Source organism: Capsicum annuum, chromosome 12 (assembly GCF_002878395.1).
Source record: "Capsicum annuum cultivar UCD-10X-F1 chromosome 12, UCD10Xv1.1, whole genome shotgun sequence".
Taxonomy (NCBI): Eukaryota; Viridiplantae; Streptophyta; class Magnoliopsida; order Solanales; family Solanaceae; genus Capsicum; species Capsicum annuum.
The window spans coordinates 132,042,823-132,063,540 of record NC_061122.1 but is presented as its reverse complement, the minus strand read 5'-3'; positions in this window follow the sequence as shown (position 1 = coordinate 132,063,540).

Genomic DNA, 20,718 nt, shown 5'->3' with positions numbered 1-20,718 from the left:
TTGTTGCAATAGATCAATAAACCATTGCAATAGGTAGTCAAAAAGTGTTGCAACAGAATAACAAAAGCATCTCAATAGATGTTATTGCAATGGTTTAATCTTGTTACAATAGAATCTGTTGCAACGGTTTAATGTCGTTGCAATAGAATCTATTGTAATAGTTAGTAACCATTGCAATAGATGAAAATAGGCGTCTTAATAAGTAATAAAATAGTTGTAATATGTATTCAAAAAACGTTGCAACAGAATAACAAAAGCGTCACAATAGGTGTTGTTGCAACGATTTAATGGCGTTCTAATAGCTTCTATTGCAACGGTTAGTAACCATTGCAATAGATGAAAATAGGCATCTCAATAAGTCAAAAAATAACCGTCGCCATAGGTAAAGCTATGTTGATGATTGTCTGAAACCGTTGCCATAGCTTGAGCTATGGCAATGGTTCAAACAACTGTCGCATAAACTGTTGTCATAAACCTATTGCAACGCCCACCTATAGGACTCTTGTTGAACCATTGCGGTAGAGATATGGAAATGATTTTTTTTGTCTATTTGAACAGCTTTGCAACCATTACCATTGGTGTAATTTCTAGTAGTGGCCGCTTCACCTAATCTGAAATAATGGAAATCTACCACTAGACTACCCCGTTTTAATGGGCAGTACTTTGGGTGGAGGAAATCCATGATGTATGACTTCATAATGACTGAGGATAGTGGGATGATGGATATAATACTTTATGGTTCTCATGATCCATTTATAGAGATCAAAGAAGAAGACATAACAAGGATGCTTGTCCAAACTAGGAGTGATTTTGATGATGAAGATCAAAAGAAAGTTGAGAAGAATTACAAGGTAAAGAAATTGCTTGTCTATGGCATAAGACCTGATGAATATAACAGGATTTCTCCTTGTGAAAATGATAAGGAAATCAGGGATTGCTTTAGGACTACTTATGAAGAAACCATTGATGTGAAGAATTCAAAAGTTGATATGCTAACTACTCAGTATGAAACATTCACCATGAAAGAAGGAGAAACTATGTAAGAGATACATACAAGATTCACTTCAATCACCAATGAGTTGCACTTCTTAGAAGAAGTTATTCTTTTGTATAAATAGGCGATAAAAACTCAGGGAGTTCATCCTAAATCTGGGGAAAACAAAGTAGATGCTATCACTAAGGCAAAAAACCTAAAAACTCTCACTATAGATGAATTTATTGGTAATTTTACGACTCATGAACTCAAGAAGAACCAAGGCCAAGAGAATAAGGAAGAAAATGGAGAAAAATCTCTAACATTGAAGGATTCAAAATCTGATTCAAGTAAGGAGAAAACTGATGTTGCCTATTTGACAAAAAAGTCAAATAGGTTTGTTAGAGAAATGAAGAAAAGTGGTCAGTTTCGAAGAAGAGAAACTAGCAGGAAAAAGGGAGGTACAATTGAAATTTGCCACAAATATAGAAAAGCAGGGCATTTCATCAAAGATTGCCCAATGCATAAATGGTATTATAAAGAATATCTAAAGTCTGGAGGTGACAAAGGAAAGAAGAAGGACCAGGTCCCTGAAGAGTCAAGAAAAAAAGTTGTAGCTGATTATACAGTGAAACCAACTTTAGTTGTCTTGGGAGACTCCTCTAGTGAATCTTAGAAGGATGAAAAGCTTGAAAATGTTTCTATGCTTGAAGTGGAAGATAAGAGTGTCACCTTTGACTCCCTTTTTGCTCTTATGAAAAACATTGAAGATGAAAAATAAAATAAGGTAACTATTTTTTACATTAAAGAAAATTTAGATAACTATTCTGCTAGAAAGATAAAGAAGCTTACAAATGTGCTGCTTGATTTTGTGGGTGAACTGACTACTGAGAAAAATGTGTTAGAAAAGAAAGTAGAAAATAATGAGCTTGAATTAATTACCTTAACTCTCCATATATCTGAAACAAAAGAATAGTACACTGAGTTGAAATCTAAAAATCAGAGTTTAATGAATCAACTAAAGAAAATGGATAATTATGATGGTAAAGGGAAGAAATAATTCTTTGTTCATTATTGGCCATGGAAGTAGTAGAAGGGATCTTGGGAGCTTCGGTTTTTCGGATATGCCAACCCCAATTTTGATTTAACACTTCTCCAATCAATAGAAAAGTCGTGTAGTGGTTCAACTTAACTAGGGAACCGCCCGAAGCATTATCCACCACTATTTTGTGTAATGGATCAAGGACACGGTAGAAGATCTCGAGAAGCATCTTCTCTGGGACTTTATGATTTGGGCATTGTGCTAGCTTTTCATTAAAACTTTGCTCAAGCTTCAGACAATGGGTCTACATTCATTTATCAAAAATTCACAATCCCATCCCGCTTTTGAAGCATCTTTTATGGTGGGAAATATCTATCAAGAAACACCATAGTAAGCTCACCCTAAGATGTAATTGAGCTAGTTGGAAGTGAGCGGAGCCATAAAACCGCCTCGCCCGTTAGTGAGAATGGGAAGAGGCGAAGCTGAATGGATTCTTGAGTAATGTGTGCTATATTGAACGGTGCACACACTTCTACAAAATTCATCAAACGGACATTTGGGCCCTCAAAGACTTGACCCCCATATAATACTTTCATTTGCAACATGTGAAGCATGATGCTAGCCATATGGAAGACTCCGTTCTCATTAGTTAGTGGGATACAGATCGCACTTGTTTGTCCCGCTTCAATTAGTGGGCTATCATCATCTTGAGTGGCATCAAAGGGGCCCATATTGCTTGCGCTATCACTCATTGCTCTATTAACACTTTGATTGTCTACAAAAGATAAAAAATAACGAATAAAGTAAATTTATATTCCCAAGTAAGAATCACACCACACAAGTGAAATTTATATTCCAATCCCGGCAGCGGTGCCATTTTGATAACGCTCAACTCACTCCCCTGATTGAGGGGTAAGGCAGTCGTTGTCAATAACCCAACTAGAGTTGGGGTCAAATCCACAAGGAACAAATTATAAATTTCAAGTCCTATGGGTGATCTAATTACTAAAAGGTTAATGATAATAAATAAGACATGTAATTAAAATGGGGAGATTGGTTTGTAATAATTTTTTACTACCAATGCATGAATATGACACTTTTGATTTAAAATCAAGTTAAGAGAGGATCTTGGGATTATGTATACCTAAAGGTAAAGCATATAGGTTGATGATAGTTTATAATGAAGCTTAGTTGTTAACCAGAGAATAGGCTAGGCCAAAAGTCATTGTAGTCAATCTTTCCATAAAGCTACAATGATTTCAACCATTGGCTTGAGAACCTACCAAGTGTACAATTCATAATCACCCAAAACATCAATAAAGAATCCTTATTTCTAGGATGATGCTCTTGACATGATTTATACTCTAAATACACTTATTTCTAAGATTGCAAAAGGTAGTAAACACAGGCTCAATTGTCCACCATTACCTTGTCCACCTATAACCCTCTTTTAAAGATGTTATCGGTTACCTTAATTTCACCTTCATCCCCCTTTTAAGGATGATGAAGGGTTTTTAGAGTTTGGGGTTTTCACCCATCAAACCCATTTGGAGATTTTGGGGTTTCACCCATCAAATTCCAACTCATTAACCCAAGAAATGGTGGAATCCATACTCAATAACCAAAAATCATGTAAACACAACAATACCCACACATAATTACACCTTAGTTCAACATAATTCCAAGACTAAATTACTTAGCTACTCATGAAGAAAGTAAAGAAAGATATATAATAAGTATTATCCAAAACATTCATTCTTCACAAAATTACTATGAAATTAATCCTCCAAGAGTAGTTACACACTTTCCCAATTAGGGTTTCTTTCTTCCAATTAAAAAATATCTATGAGTTAAGCAACACCTAATGAAGAAAGGTTTTTTTCCTATATATTATTTGGGATTCGTCTATGCAATTTTACAAAACTGCCCTGGGTCACATTCCCACTGAATCATGATTGTGCAGGTTTGACCGTGATCATGGATTTACAAACGTGGTTGTTCTCCATGATCGCATTATGCTAACAATCTTGACTGGCCGCGACCATGGCCTGAGGACCGCGGTTGCGGTAATTGAGGCTGAACTGCTCCAAGTCTCCAGCTGCACTCATTTTTCTTCTATTTGACCCCTTTTTAGCTTTGATCCACATGTTTTCACCTTTTCAGCTATATACCTACAAAATGTTGTTATTAGTGCATTTAAATCATGATAATTTCTCATTTCCATATACAAAGCATGGTAGTGTGCATAAATATTTGGTGCTAATGAGTGGTAAAACACCACCTCATCATTATTCTCCATAAAATTAGCTATGATCAGGAGGCGGGTATCTTTGATAAAGTATGTACCTATTGGTCTAACTCTGTACCATACCTTTACCGGTATGCACGCATAGGAATAACTTTGGAAGCAAATAGTTGAGACAAATACAAATTTATGGACTCACTTAAGAAAGAGAGGGACCTAGTCCCATCTACCAAGTTAGTATCGTGATGTGCATTTTTTTTGTTCTACCAAAAAAAGGTCTCATATTCTATCTCTTTGTTAGAAAATAGTCTTATTCTAAAAAGAAAGATGATTCACCTCAAAACTAAAATCAATCTCATATCACTCTTTCAAAAGTTCATCCTTGTGCATTTTTGTTCCCCTAATTCCTTTACAAGATCTGTGGTCTATTTTCTTTTAAAGGAGAACCTAATCTGAAATAGTCATGTCCTCAGACTTTAGTGTAGATAAAAGCTGATTTTAAACCTTCTTTAGAGCTCCAAGCCCACTTCATCCTTCACATCCGTATCATGACAACACATGACTAAAATTTTATTCAACACCACCTCTCTAGATGAACCTCAAATAAATGAATACCCAAAGAAAATGGATCCTTTTAATGAGCCTTGTTGCGCATACGCAAGTGTACGTTGTCTCACCAAATAATATAGTAGCCTTAAATAAAGCTGAATTTTGATCCCTCAGAAACTTGTATCCACAACTATATGATTCAAGTTCAACTATTGAGATTAAAGTGTTGAAATGTAACCAAGAGAGTTTTGAAAGTTTCTAAACTAAAAGTATACTAAAATAATGCAGAAAAGTAAAGACTTTGGACAAGCAATGGATGAAAACCACGGGTTAATGCACTATGAACAATCATACTATGCTAATGAAATTTTTTCTTTAGATTACGTATCTTGGTTGATGATTCATAGGTTTTATCACATGATCATAGTCTCCCGATCTCTAATCATCTACCTAACTTGGAAATTACAACTACATCGTTAAGTGGGGATGTAATAATCCAATTAGATGCATGAATCTATCATCCTACATGTGAATAAGAAACTTGTTCAAATTCCTATCCTAGTTGCTAATTCAAATTCCTTATTTTATAAGAGAATAAGAAACTTGTTCTATCTATCCCCACGTTCTATCTTCTTATTCCCCCTCCCGAGCCCACAAAGTCGACAGTGGATGTATTCTAAGGGTATATAATCCTTAAAATAGTTTTAAATAGGATAAATAAACAAAAAAATATGATAATAAATTAAAAAAAAATCAATTCAAAGCAATAGTAATCATTTTATTGGCAACCCTAGAAAAGTTCTTTTAGCCACTTATGGACATAACCGTAATCAAGATAAATGAATACATGATATAATCCATTAAAAATTTAAATTAAAAGAAAAAAACACAATTTAAGTGTTTTCCAGCCCCCTCCAAGTTTCAAAGCCGTCCAAGGTATGTAACATCAAGTACAAGTGTCCTATTTATAGGAGGACAAAACTGCCATGTTTTTGCACTAGACTACGCCGTGGAGCTAATTCGTTTTGTCTACCTCTGCCACACGCCCTTATAATGGATACATACTATTTTTGGTACCTTAAGAGGCTATCTATGTATGGAACATGCCCTAAGGCCTTTGATTTGGTCCTTGATGCGCCCTTGACATCCAAGGTGTCCAATTCACGTCAAATTGTGTCGTGTGTTTTTGTTGATCCATTCCAAACCTTTTTGTGTGTTTTTCCCCTTAATTTCAAGATTTTATACCCTTAATATATCATCATAATCAACTCATCAAGAATCCTATCGCGTTAAACACAACGGATTAGAGCTCAAAACAACAAAACATCCAAGACGACGAACTAGAGACTTAGGCTAAGAATGCTAGTTTTTCTCCTTTTGAGCTTTCACTTAGTTTTGACTCGTAGCTTAGTTTAATTGATCTTTAAACACTATAAATAAGTTGTTCCATAAATAATTACACAATCATACCATTAGGAATTCATTATAGACATTAGAATCCATTGCGATTAACTAGAACAACAACTAGCTCAAGCTAGTAGCACTAGTTTTCTCATATGAATTCTAAGAGATCAATTTGAATCCAAACTTGTTTGAAATACACGTTAAACATTTTTATCAAGTATTTAAACACTTAGATTCTTATTTATATGATCATTGACTCATTAATCAAACAAGAAGTCCTCAAAATAAGGCTAAATAAGCTAGGATAACAACACTAAAGTGCATAAATTCACCTCAGATCTAGACTGCTTCAAAATTACAGGACATTAAAAAGGTTAATCTTATTCCTAAAGTCTGTTGTCTGAAAATCTCCTTTCCTCTAAAGAATCAACTAAGTTAAGTTATCATATTCCTTTAAATCCAGACTCTTTCTTTACTCAACTTATTGATAAAGATTTATCACTAAAAAACCATAATATTTCTGGCAGTATAATGGAAAGTTATCATTGGGTTACTAAAAATCTCATTTTGTTATCAGAAAACCCAAAAAAGAGTCTGATTATTCCAAATAAACAAGATGTAAGTATGAAAACAAAAAGTTCTGGAGTGAAATCTAGAATTACTACTGAGAAGTAACAGACTTTAGAGGGACTTGGTACCAAAAAAAGGAAAATGACTGAAAAAGAATCTATCAATGCTTCTAATAGTAGAAAATAGGAGGAAGTAAGAAAGCTTTTGCCTAAGGAAGTTAGAAACAGGTTCATGAAAAATCAAAACACAGACAAAAAGGGTTTTTGACTTAAGTGTATTAAAAAAACTAGGCCTGATGGAATTATTTGATCTTGTTAAATATCAAAGATGGCTCTATCTTATGGAAAAACCCATTCCCACCGTCTTTGATGAGGTAATTAGGGAATTCTACTACTCATTGGACTTTTCTGAAGACACACTAAAGATGATTGTTCACTAGAAGAAAAATGTCTATTTAAGACCAACATTTAGGGATGAGTCAATAATTTAGTCTCTAAAAGTATACTTGATAGGATGAGATTAAATTTTGATCCCTAATTATATATTTTTTTGGAAGGTAGAAAATTTAGTCCTAAAAAATTATTAACTGGTCCCTAATAATAATTTAGAGAGAAGTACTACCAAATTATTATAATAAAAATTTTAATAAAAATAATGAAAATCAAACTTAACATGCCAAAATGAAAAAAACCTCTCTGTATTCTCTTATTTACAAAATTGAAAACTCAAAAACTACCCCTCACAAATCTGCAGTACCCATGGATCTAAACCCTACCAATTTCCTAATTCTCTCTTATGTCATGTCCAAAATCCCTAGTATTGTCTGTAAATCCCCCACTGCCACTATGAACTTGACATCAAATAGCCTATGTCCCTTTCAAAGCCACATCCAGAACCTCACTTCAATCATCACCAAGTGTATACCTTATCTCACTGATCCGAACATTATCAACACTATACATATAACTATTTCTAACATATTTCAAACTTGATCAATGTTGAAAGCCCTAGGAGAGAGGTCGTATGAGATCAAAGCAGATTTGTTGAAGTGGTTGGAGGATGTTGTGCTTTTGCCACATCCACCAGAGATGGAAAGGCAAGATTGGAGATTAGATTTGGCAGTTAAAGAGGAGGAGTGTAGGAAGGCAGTGGATAATGAGAATGAGGTGTATGATGAATTGATGGATTTGGATGAGTTGCATGAAGCATATGAGAAGATGCTGAAGGATGCAAAATAGAGGTTGGAGAAGATTTATGAGACTTCGATGGTGATTTGGATGAACAGGTCTCTGGTAAGAAGAGTTCTAAGGTAAAGAAAGAAGTGAATGAGCAAGTGATTGGGATTTTACAAGAGGCATCAGGGAAGAGCATGGAAAGGGTTGATTTTTCTGGTAGACAGCTGAGGATGTTGCCGAAAGCTTTTGGGAAGATTCACTCCTTAATCATGCTTAATTTATCCAACAATAAGCTTAACATAAGGCTTGAGTTCTAAATTTTCTATGAGATTATCTTCATGCTTCTTGTCGTTGACTCTATTTGCTTGGATTTAGACTTATGGTCTGTATTAATATGTTAACTGAATGATTCCTTGTTGCATTTTGTGGTACTTGATATACTGTCAATTGAATTACTAATGATACTTTTACTCTGATATTATCCGTATTCTAGTGCTATATAATATGGTGAGGTGAGAGCAATGACAAGCATACATTCCTTTCTATTTTTTTAGGGGGCGGGGGGTTGATGAAATATTGTGTTAGTATGTACCTGAAAGTAGGAAAAAATGTTTGATAATATGAAATTTGATGAGCTTTTGTTCTTGTGGTTTCTGTAAATAAATTATGATGCTAGATAAAATTCATTGTGGACTTGTAATGTCCACTAATTTACTATGTAGTTAGTCTGTTCGTTAGGGGTTAACTGAACCCCCCTTTAAGTCCTCTAGATTTGACTCAAAAAAAGAAAAAGAAAGGACTTAATTAACATATTTTAAATGTTTGGTGATATGAATTATGTGACCTATGAGTTATTATTGTTCATAATAATCTGTATGCTTTTTTAAAGTGATAATACATGCAAGAGTACATCTTAAAGTATGCAAATTTAGTTGCCTTCTTACTGATTGACAATATATGTCCTATTTTTTGGTTTCCTCCAAGTACTAAAATCATGTTGTGATGGAGAGTAGAATTATCTCATTAATGTGTAAGTATCCAATAAGTGTAGGGTATCGAAAGGAAAAGTGGAAGTAGGCCCCATTAGAAATTAAGTAATGAAGCAAGCTATATATTGTTGAAGGTTTTCGTGTGATATTTTGGACTTTAATAAGGAATTTTTAGAAGTATTGTTTTATCTCTACTTTTGGTATAATGAAAATTCCCTTGTTGTATGGATAGTAGGTTACGATGAGGATAGTTTCATAACACCATAATATCAATGGTTAATGATTTTCGTGATATCTTTCTTCAAAAAAAATAGGGGGAAAATCTGGAGCACGACCAATATCAGTGATCTGATTGAGCAAAAATGGTTGCACTTATGTTAAAGTAGTAGAATCCTATTTATAATAATTAGAATTATGATTTTAATTGTGTTGACTCGAATGTCTAGTTAGTGTGTAAAGTTCTAAACACAGATTATGAGTTCAGTTCTCCTCTCTCTTTCTCTCTCAATAAGCTAAACCTTTAATTTGTGTTCTACAAATGGCCTCCTATTTATATAGAGAAAAAATTTCAAATATTTGAACCTATGCAGAGTCAGTAGTTCATCTTATGACTTTCCTATATTTTATGTTTTGTGTATGCATCCTCAAGTTTTGTTTCTATGACTACATTGCATGTGTATGTTTGTGCGTCAGTGATAAGACACTTACTTGAATGTTGGTTTCATTAAGCTCAAATGATCCAAAAGAAATCCTCGAATGATGGTGCTGTTTTGTTTTAATAGAAGAAAAGCTTTGAAGCCTGGCACATTTTTCTAGCATATTTTTTAATAGAAAAATCACAATGATTATAAGATCCTCTCTCTATTTCATTTTACTTGGCACCTATACTAAGCATAGTTGTTTCAATTTACTTGTCCAATTTAAAAGATAGTCTTGTTTTAGCTTCTTAGATTGGGATATTTTCAAATGTTCTTTAAATACTGTCAAATATCCAAAAGTTCATATTGATACCATTTTCTTCTTATTTCTAATATGTGGATTTTATTTCAAAAAATTGAGAAATCAATATCCAAATTCACAAAGAATTCAAGTGCATCGAACTGGGTAATTTGTGCCTCACCATGCTTTTACGAAGGAGAAAGTAGGAATTTCATACCTTCACTATGATTTGATCATTTAATGGAACTGGTTTATATGATTAAATGGGATATTAGGCGTCTTTCTACTGCTAAGGTTCAAGCATTAGTTCATCTTCTTGCTCTTTATCTTTTCTAGGTGAACATTACTCATGGCATTATTTTATCACTCCTAGTTCCACTTTGTTTCTTGAATGATAATAAAAGGATGATATAATTTTGCATTTTTGCCTCTTGGTAACTGTCTTCCAGGATCCAAAGTCTCCCAAGAAAATGTATTATACTCCCTCTTTTCCAATTTATTTATATGTTTTTGCTTTCTGCTTATCGATTTGGCTACTTCCAAAGTTAAACCTGATTTAGATTAATTCATTGATGGAAAAATATAAGTTAGATATTGCTACATGAAAAGTACTAGAGGCTGTAGTTTTTGTTGTAAGAAAGTAATTAAAAAATACATCTAGAAATGTTATTCAAAGATTAACTTGCTTGACTATTCTCTACAATATAAGGTAAAAGGGATAGGAATATTTTTATAGAGGCAGAAGTGAATGTGATTTTGTCATATTTAGTTATTTACTATTTGAACTGGTAGAAAATTCCAATACTATTACCTGAGTTACTGAATTTCATAGCAATTCTAAAGTGATGTATTATCTTGTTTATCATATATAGATGTTCAATTTTATCGAATGTCCCCAAAGGCACATAGGTTCGATTACTCAACTAGTATTACATCTGTAAATTGTAATTAGTAGGGGAAACTGTATGGATCCCTAAAAAATACTCTCTCTTATCACTTGAAGCTATATTCTAACTATCTTCCAGATCTGGATTGATGTCCATTCTGATGTGTCACCGCAAATCTATTCTTCTTAGAGAACCAGTTTTCACTTGATCATTAAAGCTAGCACCATTGCTATAATCCATATCTATATCCACTGGAAAGAAAACTGCCTATTTTTATCTAGTTGTTTCTCCGACACTGCCATGTAGTTGCATCATTGCCCTTATTGTATCCACTTCAAGTTTCTTCCATCTACCAATTGTATAATATTTTTCCCTGCAACATATAGTAATTAAAAGAACAATATTGTTGTTCATGATGGTTGAATGATTACAAAATCCAGGTGTTGTTTTGTATTTCCAATGTTTAAACTAAGTGTTTTGAACTCTTTTATGCCTAGTTCTATACAATACCTTTATTTAAAAAAAGATTGTTTCTCATATCACACAGTACCTTGGTTCCTTACTTTCAAACTGATCACACACATCTTCATTCTGATAAGCTTATGGACCTTTGGATTTATATGTTTTTTGCTAGTATTATTGTTGTCATTTTTGTTGTCGCTGGTAGTTTTTAATTTTTCTTCTCGATCTTTTGAGTCTTTCACTAGTCATTTACCTTTCCTTGCCTATTTTCTTTCTCTGACTGCAGCTTTTTTCCTTATTGAAGTAGAATAGATGCAGCCTTAAGAGAACTCTGTTCATCTTCAAATGATGACAATGAAGTTCTACTAAGGTTTGTGTATACTCTTGAACTCACTCTCTTGTTAACTTTTGAAGTATTTGATTATGCTTAGTGTGAAGATATGATGTACATATTAGGGGATACTTGTTACATGCTATATGCAGTGAGCTTCCTTCTAAACTACTTGCCACAAGGTTTATCTTTAGTGAAGAGTTATGAGTCTTACTATTTGACGAATTCAAATCTATTTAACGAGATTTAAATCTCTAGAGTATAATAGGATCTGTGTCTGTAGTCTCATACTTAACTTTTACAATTGGGATGCACTCAGGAAAGTTGTCCTTCTCATCTTTGGCTGTGTATTTGTTTGTGCTTTTACCTCCCCAAAATTTATAAATGAAACTATCAGATTTTTATTTGGGTTCATGGATGTTATCGCATCCTCGGAATAGTTGCAGTATAATGAGGCTATCAAATTAAAGTTTTTGTTATAATCTACATTGAACAAATGATTATTTCTTCATCTCCTGGAGTTTTCTCTGCACTTGAGTGTTTCAAAATTGAATTTGATACTTTGATATATTCACTTACTTGATTTATGTTGAGCATATAAGGTGAAGCGATGTACTAAATTTCTTCTTTACTATTGCAGGAGTTACTTGATATAGGTGAAACAACAGGAACTGAAAGTTGAGGACTTGATTAATTTTTGGCCATGTGATGGAAGCTGGCAATTTGACCTAAAAGTCAATGATTTAATTAAATAGTAGAAACAAGAGTAACTTGATTATCTTTTTGCTATGTATTTAAATGTTATGAAAAAATTGATATGACACTCTAGCTCGATCAGGATGGTAGCTATATTTTTTTGTGAAACAAATATTGAAACTAATATCATGGGATTTTAACTACGTTTTCTAGTTTCTAATTATGTATATCATGTTTTTGTATCGAGATTCTTGATAGCAATTTGGTATATATTTGATGAAATTTATTATTTTGTGATATTAGGCTCATTTATGGTCAATTAGAGACTAGAAATATTGCTCTTCTTTAAATATTTATCTAGGATGAGATGTTTCTCGTCTTTAATGGTTGATATACAACTAGAATATGGCTCATCCTTAAAGGTTGATCTTGGAAAAGAATTTTTCTAGTTTCTAAAGGATAACTATGACCACACAGTTAGTCTATTAGGGACAAGAAATACAGTCATGTAAATATAATTGTGATGAGGTAGTTAGTCTATTTGAGACAAGATATACCATCGCTGAAAGATAATTATGATGATGTAGTTAGTCTATTCGGGATGAGAAATACCATCGCAAAAACATAATTATGATGAGGTAGTTAGTCTATTTGATACAAGAAATACCATCGCTAAAAGATAGTTATGACAAGGTAGTTAGTCTATTTGGGATGAGAATTCTCATCGGAAAATAATAAATAAGACTAGGTAGTTAGTCGATTAGGACAAGATATACCGTCGCTAAAAGGCAATTACGACTAGTTTTTTGGCCGTCGCAAAAGGGTTTTAAGAACCGGTTTATTTGACTTATTACTGATGACCTTTAGAGGTGGATCCTATTAGGATAGGACGCGATCGGATTTTTCTGGTACTAAAAGACCAATAAGGACATGATTTGGACTCTCTAGGACCATATTTCCTTCCTTATAGGCTGTTTTTGTTATAGTGGTTGTGGTTCAAGGAAAGAAGCTAATCATGAAGCCATTCTACTTCGAAGAATTCTGGATGTTCCCATCAGTGGTGTGAGGACTATCTCAAAACAACATCCCTCAATAAACTTTATGGCAAATGCATCAAAGGTAAAAGAAAAATCCATAACTGTAGTAAATAGAAAATCACTCAAAAGTGAGTTACAATTTATCATTGATTTTGTTAATAAAATTATTCTGCCCAGTTCACTAAAGAAGAACATTGCTTCAGTTGCTGATTTGTATATGACAGAGTGTCATAGCAGTTTACAGTTGATCAATTTACCTATTTTTATGATGTAGCACATACATAAAGTTTTTCATGGGAAGAATGGAAGACATGGCATGCCTTATAGTTATTGGTTGAACAAAGTATTTGATTGTTTTTGAAATGTTTGTGAAAATGGAACTCCTAGAACTGTGATACAACTGTTTGGCCTAAAAAATCTGATCAAAACTGAGAGTGTGGAAAAGAAATTAGGAACCATCTCTTAAGAAGAGCTCAACAAAGAAATAGAGGAATCGTAGATTAACACAGCTGCTAAAGATGCAAAGACTAGAAAATTACAAATGACAATTCAACATCTTTCTAATGAGGATCCAAATGTCTCTGAAGAGTTTTGAACTGAGAATGCTGAAATAAAAAAGATAGTTTCATCTCTAACTAATGAAGTTTTTATCTTGAATGTAGAGATAAAGATGCTAACCAAGGAATTGTTACACTATAATGCTGCAGAAAACAATATGATGACTCTATTTCTCCAAACCCTCTTCCCAAGTCCTTCACCGATTTAAATTTCTTTACTCCTATGGTTTTTTCTATGAAATGGAAAATTTAAATCTTGCAGTACAGTGATACTTAATTTTATATATGAATGAATCCTTGTTTGTGTGTTTCATCTATCTCTTTTTTACTTTAAAAGTTGTTCTTCATGTTAGTGTTGCCCAAGTGGCCATGACTTAACTGACTTATGCTTATTGTACACTTGGTTTACTGTTTTTACTTTTAAATGATGCCAAAAGAGGGAATACTACATTCATGTGGTAGGGACTAGGGACCAGGTGTAACACATATGGTGAATGATATATTGAAGTGAATGTATATTGATAGGGGAAGCATATTGGTATATTGACAGGGGGAAGCATGGTCCATAGTGATAGGGGAACATTCATTGATAGTAGTGGTGATCACTTTGATTAAATAAAGTTTTATGCTCCAAAATCTGTGGTTTGTCATCATCAATAAAGGGGAAAATCCATATATCTTGTATTGATGATGATCAGCTGATAAAAAGGTACCAGGTCCCTGGGTCTTCATGAAAATATACAACTTTTACATATCTGTGCAGTTTTGTTTGTTAGTGTAATCACACAAATTCTTCTATTTTTTTATAGAAAAAATAGGGATTCGGGTCGTTATTAATCATTTGATATAGTATTCAATACGTATGTAAATACATTTATCCTTCACTTCATTCTTTTTCTTTCTGAAGTTTCAATATAAAGATTCTTCTAAACTGCGCATGTGAACTGTGTACCAATTCGGACACCTGGCCCAATTAAAATTCTACTATAATTATTATCCTTCTATAAATAGAAAAGAATGCTTATCAATTCAATAGTTTTTGCAATTCGGTTATTTAAGAAGAAAAACAGCAAAAACTCAATATAGCTCAAGTTCAATGTTTCTGTGTGCTGATAGAGTAATTATTGTTAAGTCAAGTATTGGTCTATAATCGAACTACTCATCTTATAAGAGTAATGCTTTTATTGTATCTTCGGAGTGATTAGGTAGAGTTACCTAAGTTGATATTGGTTAAAGTTAATCAATATTGAGAAAAAATCTTGACAGAGTTGTCAATGAGAGTTTGTAATAGAGTTGTTACAAATAAGTGGAGCATAGAATTAATTTCCAAATGAGTCTATAAGCATAAGTTTGATTAAAGTGGATTCTTTAGTGCTTATGAGGGCAAGACGTGATTTTTCCTCCCTTGATCAAGGAGGTTTTCACGTTAAATCATTGTGTTCTTTACTTTCCTAAAAAGTTTTATTTCTTTACTGCTTTATTGTTTATATCTGACTCTTAGGGACTTGGTCCATTACAAGGTGGTTCACCCCTCCCCCCCCACGTTTCATCACTCTTCAAAATGCCAAGAAATCACAAACATATTTTATTCATTAATACGAGAATATTGATACCCATATTGCACCATTATGCTTCGGGTTAAAAATCATGCCAAAAACCCCATGTGTGCCCCATTCATAGAAAATCATATTTTCGAGCAACATGATATCAAGATAATGGAATAAAAACCCTCAATAATGGGTGGAAACCAAGCTATGTTTTGGGATAAATCAAGCCCTAAAGGGTCAGGGGCATTGGTCAAATAATCAAGAAATTTAAGCATGATTTTGAAGGATTCTTAATTTAAATCTGAAGATATTCATGAAAATATATGTTAATAAAGAATCTGAAGATATTCATGAAAATATATGCTTATCAAGCTCACAAGTCACCCCCAAGATTCAATTTAAAGTTAGCACACTATTTTAGGATTTTTTGCTCTCAAGAATGAGTGAGAAATGGCAAAAATTGCGGCCTAAGAGGTCAATTTATACCTATGCCAGGTACTCATATGCTGCAATCGTACAACCAGGTATGTAAGCACACTACTTGTCATACCTCTTGGTGCGATCGCACTACATGTTGTCACCACAGTTGAAAGCTGAAACTTGGAAATTTTTCAAGTTTCTACCAATGCCTGGGGATTCATTCAGAATCCGATAAATGCAAATGAACTATGTAACCATACTAAATTTGATGTTTCAGATGTAATAACAAAGTCAAATTGTTCATCCGAGGTCGTTTCGACCAAGTGTGGGTCTCACACCCATATTTTAATTTTCTAACTTTTCGACCAATAGGTGCAAATGAGCTCGGGTGCATAGTCGAAATTTTCAGTCGAGGTTGTTTCACTAACAAACTGCTCGTTAACCAAAATGCCAGTCCCAACAAGTCATAAATGAGTTGGGGAAGATATGGAAAAGCTCTAATGATGAAAATAAGTGTAAATATGAAAAATGACCTGAAGTGTCATTACAATATCCACTACTAAAGAAAATTTCGTCCCCTTAATTTAAAGATGATAAAGTACCTGAAGTCTCGATATGTGAGGATATTGGGCTCGGATCCCACTCTCGATCTCCCAAGTGGCCTCTTCCACTGGGAGGTGGCTCGACTAAATATTAACTACAGGAATCTCTCTGGTGCATAACCACTTCACCTCACTAGCCAAAATGAGCATTTTTCCTCTACAAAGAACAAATGCTCATCCAACTAGACTGAGTCCTATCTAAGAACATATGATGGATTGAGTATATATCACCAAAACATAGAGACATGGAAAATTAGATGAACAATGGCAGAATCTAGTGGTAAATCCAGCTCATAGGCTACCTCGCCAATAATACGAAGGATCTTAAAAGGGCCAATATATCTCGAGCAGAGCTTTCCCTTTCTCCCGAACCTCATCACACCCTTGATTGGAGATACAAGGAGGAATACATAGTCTTAAACTCCAAATCTCAAGGCACAAAGCCTACGGTCTGCACAGGCCTTCTTCCTACTCTAAGCCGCTCTCAACCTATCCTAAATCACCTTGACTCTAACTAATGGCTCCTGAAGCAAATCAGTACCACAGGTCCTAACCTCATAAGTCTCAAACCAAACAACCGGAGAAAGACATCTCCTAACAAATAAAGCCTTAAAAGATGCTATCTCAATACTTTAATGATAGTTGTTGTTATACGCAAACTCTTCCAAGCTAAATGTTGCTCTCACTGTCTTCCAAAATCCATAACATAGGCTTGGAGCTTATACTCAAGAACTTGAATAGTTTGCTTGGATTGACCATCGGTCTACAGATGAAAGGCTATTGTTAAATCTACCTGAGTGCCCAACTCTTCCTGAAATGCTCTCCAAAACCTCAAAGTGAACACGGAACCACAATTCGAAATGATAAAAATGGGCATGCAATGCAAATGAACTATCTCTCTTACATAGATATGGGCTAATCTCTCTGGACTAAAAGCCATCTAAATAGGAATGAAATTTCCAGATTTGGTCAAATGATCCATAATGACCCAAATACCATCTAAGCCACAGGAAGTGTGAGGAAACCCACTTATAAAGTCCATGGTAATTCATTCCCATTTCCACTCAAGAATGGGTAACCTTTTAGCCAATCCACCAGGTCATTGATGATCACCCTTTACCTTCTACCAACATAACCAAAAAGCTATAAAGTCTACCATATCTCTCTTCATACCACTCAAAATAATGCATTCTTAAATTGTTATACATCTTGGATGTACCGGGGTAAATAGAATATCTAGAGCTACGAGCCTCACGGAAAATCAACTGAACCAAGCCATCAAGACGAGGAACACAAATACAACCATCAAATCTCAGAACACCCTCAAAATAAATGGTGTACCTATTAGACTTACCACTTAACACCTGATCTTGAAGGAAGCAAAGCTTGCTATTATCAAACTGATGACCATGAATTTTCTCAAATAATAATGATATCGCCTCTACACTAGCCAAAATCCTCCTAGGATCTAAAATATTAAGGTGAACCATCAAGTTATCTTAGGACTGAATGTCCCATGATAAACCCTCTAAGATACAAGCAAAGCTACCGATACTCACTGCCTTCTGACTCAAGGCATCTTCTATCACATTTGCCTTGCCTAGATGATACTATATGGAAATATCATAGCCCATAATCAACTCCATCAATCTATGGTGATGAGCATTAAGCTCTAAATAGGTCATAAAATGCTGAAGGTTGCGATGATCAGTGTAAATCTTATCATGCACAGCATAAAGATAATGCCTCCAAATCTTAAGCGCGAAAACTACCGCCGCCAATTCTAAATCATAAGTGTGGTAGTTGTGCTCATTCACCTTAATATTTCTAGAAGAATAAGAAATAACACAACACTTTTTCATCAATACACAACCTATATCAACACTAGAAGCATCATAAAACATGGTGAATCCCTCACCCTTCACAGGAATAACTAACATAAGAGCTAAAGTAAGAAAGTCCTTGAGCTTTAAAAATCTCGAATCACACTCCTTTGTCTATTGGAAAGGAACCTTCTTCTGAGATAATATGGTCATAGGGGATGAAATTGTCTCACCTTTATGAAGTGTCTATAATAACCTGCAAAACTAATAAAGCTACGGACCTCCGTTGGAGACGTAGGTCTAGCCTAATCATGAACACCCTTAATCTTGGTTGGGTCTACCATTGTCACGCCTCAAATCCTATTGGGGCGGACTGGCACCCGTAATCGAAGAGGCCCGAGAAAACCAGATCATAACCTTATACTTTCCATACATACCTCTATGACAACCCAAAATTCAGACAGCATCATGTCTCATATAAAAGGAAATAATCACCTGTATAAGCTCGAGCACACCTATATATGTATATACAATACTTGGTCATTGGATCCATCACGTCTATTAACAAAACACCACCTTGACTGTACATTAGGTCTACAAAGCCTCTAGACAATACACAAAGTTTAACTAAGGTCGGGACTCACCTCGCCATATAACTAACTTCTATGCAATACCAAAAGTGACTGGATATGACACGAAAATCCCTAAAGAAAACTGGAGCTCACCAAAAGCAGCTAGATATCCTGGCTTCTACTTGTGCAGTGTATGAGCTGAGGTAGATGTGCCTGCAACATAAAATGCAGGTCCCCCGTGGAGGACGTCAGTACGAAATATGTACTGAGTATGTAAAGCTGTAGATAATCACATATGATATAGGAGCTCAATAGAAATCAGAAACAAGTGAATAAATCGTAATAGGAGTGGACCACACTTACTAGAACTTGTGACAACCTGTTCATTGTATTTATTCAATCACTTTACCTTCATTCTTATCATCTTTGTAATCATTACTATACTGTACTGTGACCATTAGGCTGCCTCCATTACATATCAACTGGGATCGACCCATGATAGGCTTATGCCCCTGGGATACCACCCATAAACACAAAAATAGGGATCGACCCATGATAGGCTTATGCCCCTAGGATACCACCCGATAAGGGAGAACTTCCATCACTTAGTTCAATTAATCTTTGAGATTGTTATTTCGGTCGCCACCGCATTTTTGATACTTTGAAACAATGATACATCAATAAGAGATATATAAATAGACCATCAATGCAATCACAATGAAGTAAGAACTCATTGGCACATCAATGAAGTGTTTTGGAGTCATCAATGCCATAACAATGAAGTAGGAACTTATTGGTATATCAATGAAACATTTTGGAGTCATTAATAGCACATGGATCTGGTTTGAGTAACCGAATACCTTCTGACATTCATTAGTACAATAAACATGTAAGATTTGGAAAACAAGTATTGGAATGTCTTAAAATCTTGTAGGGTGGAAACAAGTTCATTGGTAACGTAGGACATTATACAAAACCATTATGGATCACATGTTACTGAATAGCTTTGGAAACTTTCTTAATAGAACAATTGTTCACTTTCATGCCAAAGATATGGTATAGAGTATGCTTTACATACCTGACTGTCAACCTTCAATACTATTCCCAAATAGACTTCCCATCTTATCGGATTACTTATCTACAATGAACATATATAGCAATGTAGTATTAGCAACCAAACGTCACAATTCAATTATTTGAATTCACCAGACTAGTGGTTAAGTAGTAAGACTTAATTACACCATAAAGGGTGTCACTTTAACTCTCTTATACTCCAATTACATTTACATGCCATGCATATTCATACAACATCCTCCAATATCAAGTTTAGATTCATTTATCCTTCCAACTAATCCATTAAACCAAATTGAGCCATAGACATAAATAATCATCAATTCAATAGTATATCACCATATCCACCTTCCATAACTCAATTACCATATCCACCTTCCACAATTCAATACAACCAAACCATGCAAAATAGTCCATAACCCTATTTTCATAACCTTTCAATAACAACCAATACATATAATCCTCTATCACACATATACATATGGAAAAGAACAAAGGCGAACAATATTCATACCTTAGAATTCCCCTCTTGATTATGCAATCCTATTTGCACAAATAATAGGTGCCATTCGAAGCTCTCGAGATGACAAACATAGTTATCCGATTACTTTAGAATTTCTACGGTTGAATCAAAAGTAATTTAAAGGTCAAATTTGGCTAGGGTTTGTTCTTTCTCAATGATTGATGATGAAAATGAGTTTTTAAACTCATATACATGTATATATACATATATTCCCATCCATAATATAATAGAAAATGACCAAAATGCCTTTAAAATTTAAATAATGTCAAATCTATCCTTTGGTGGACTATTTTGATAAGCTAAA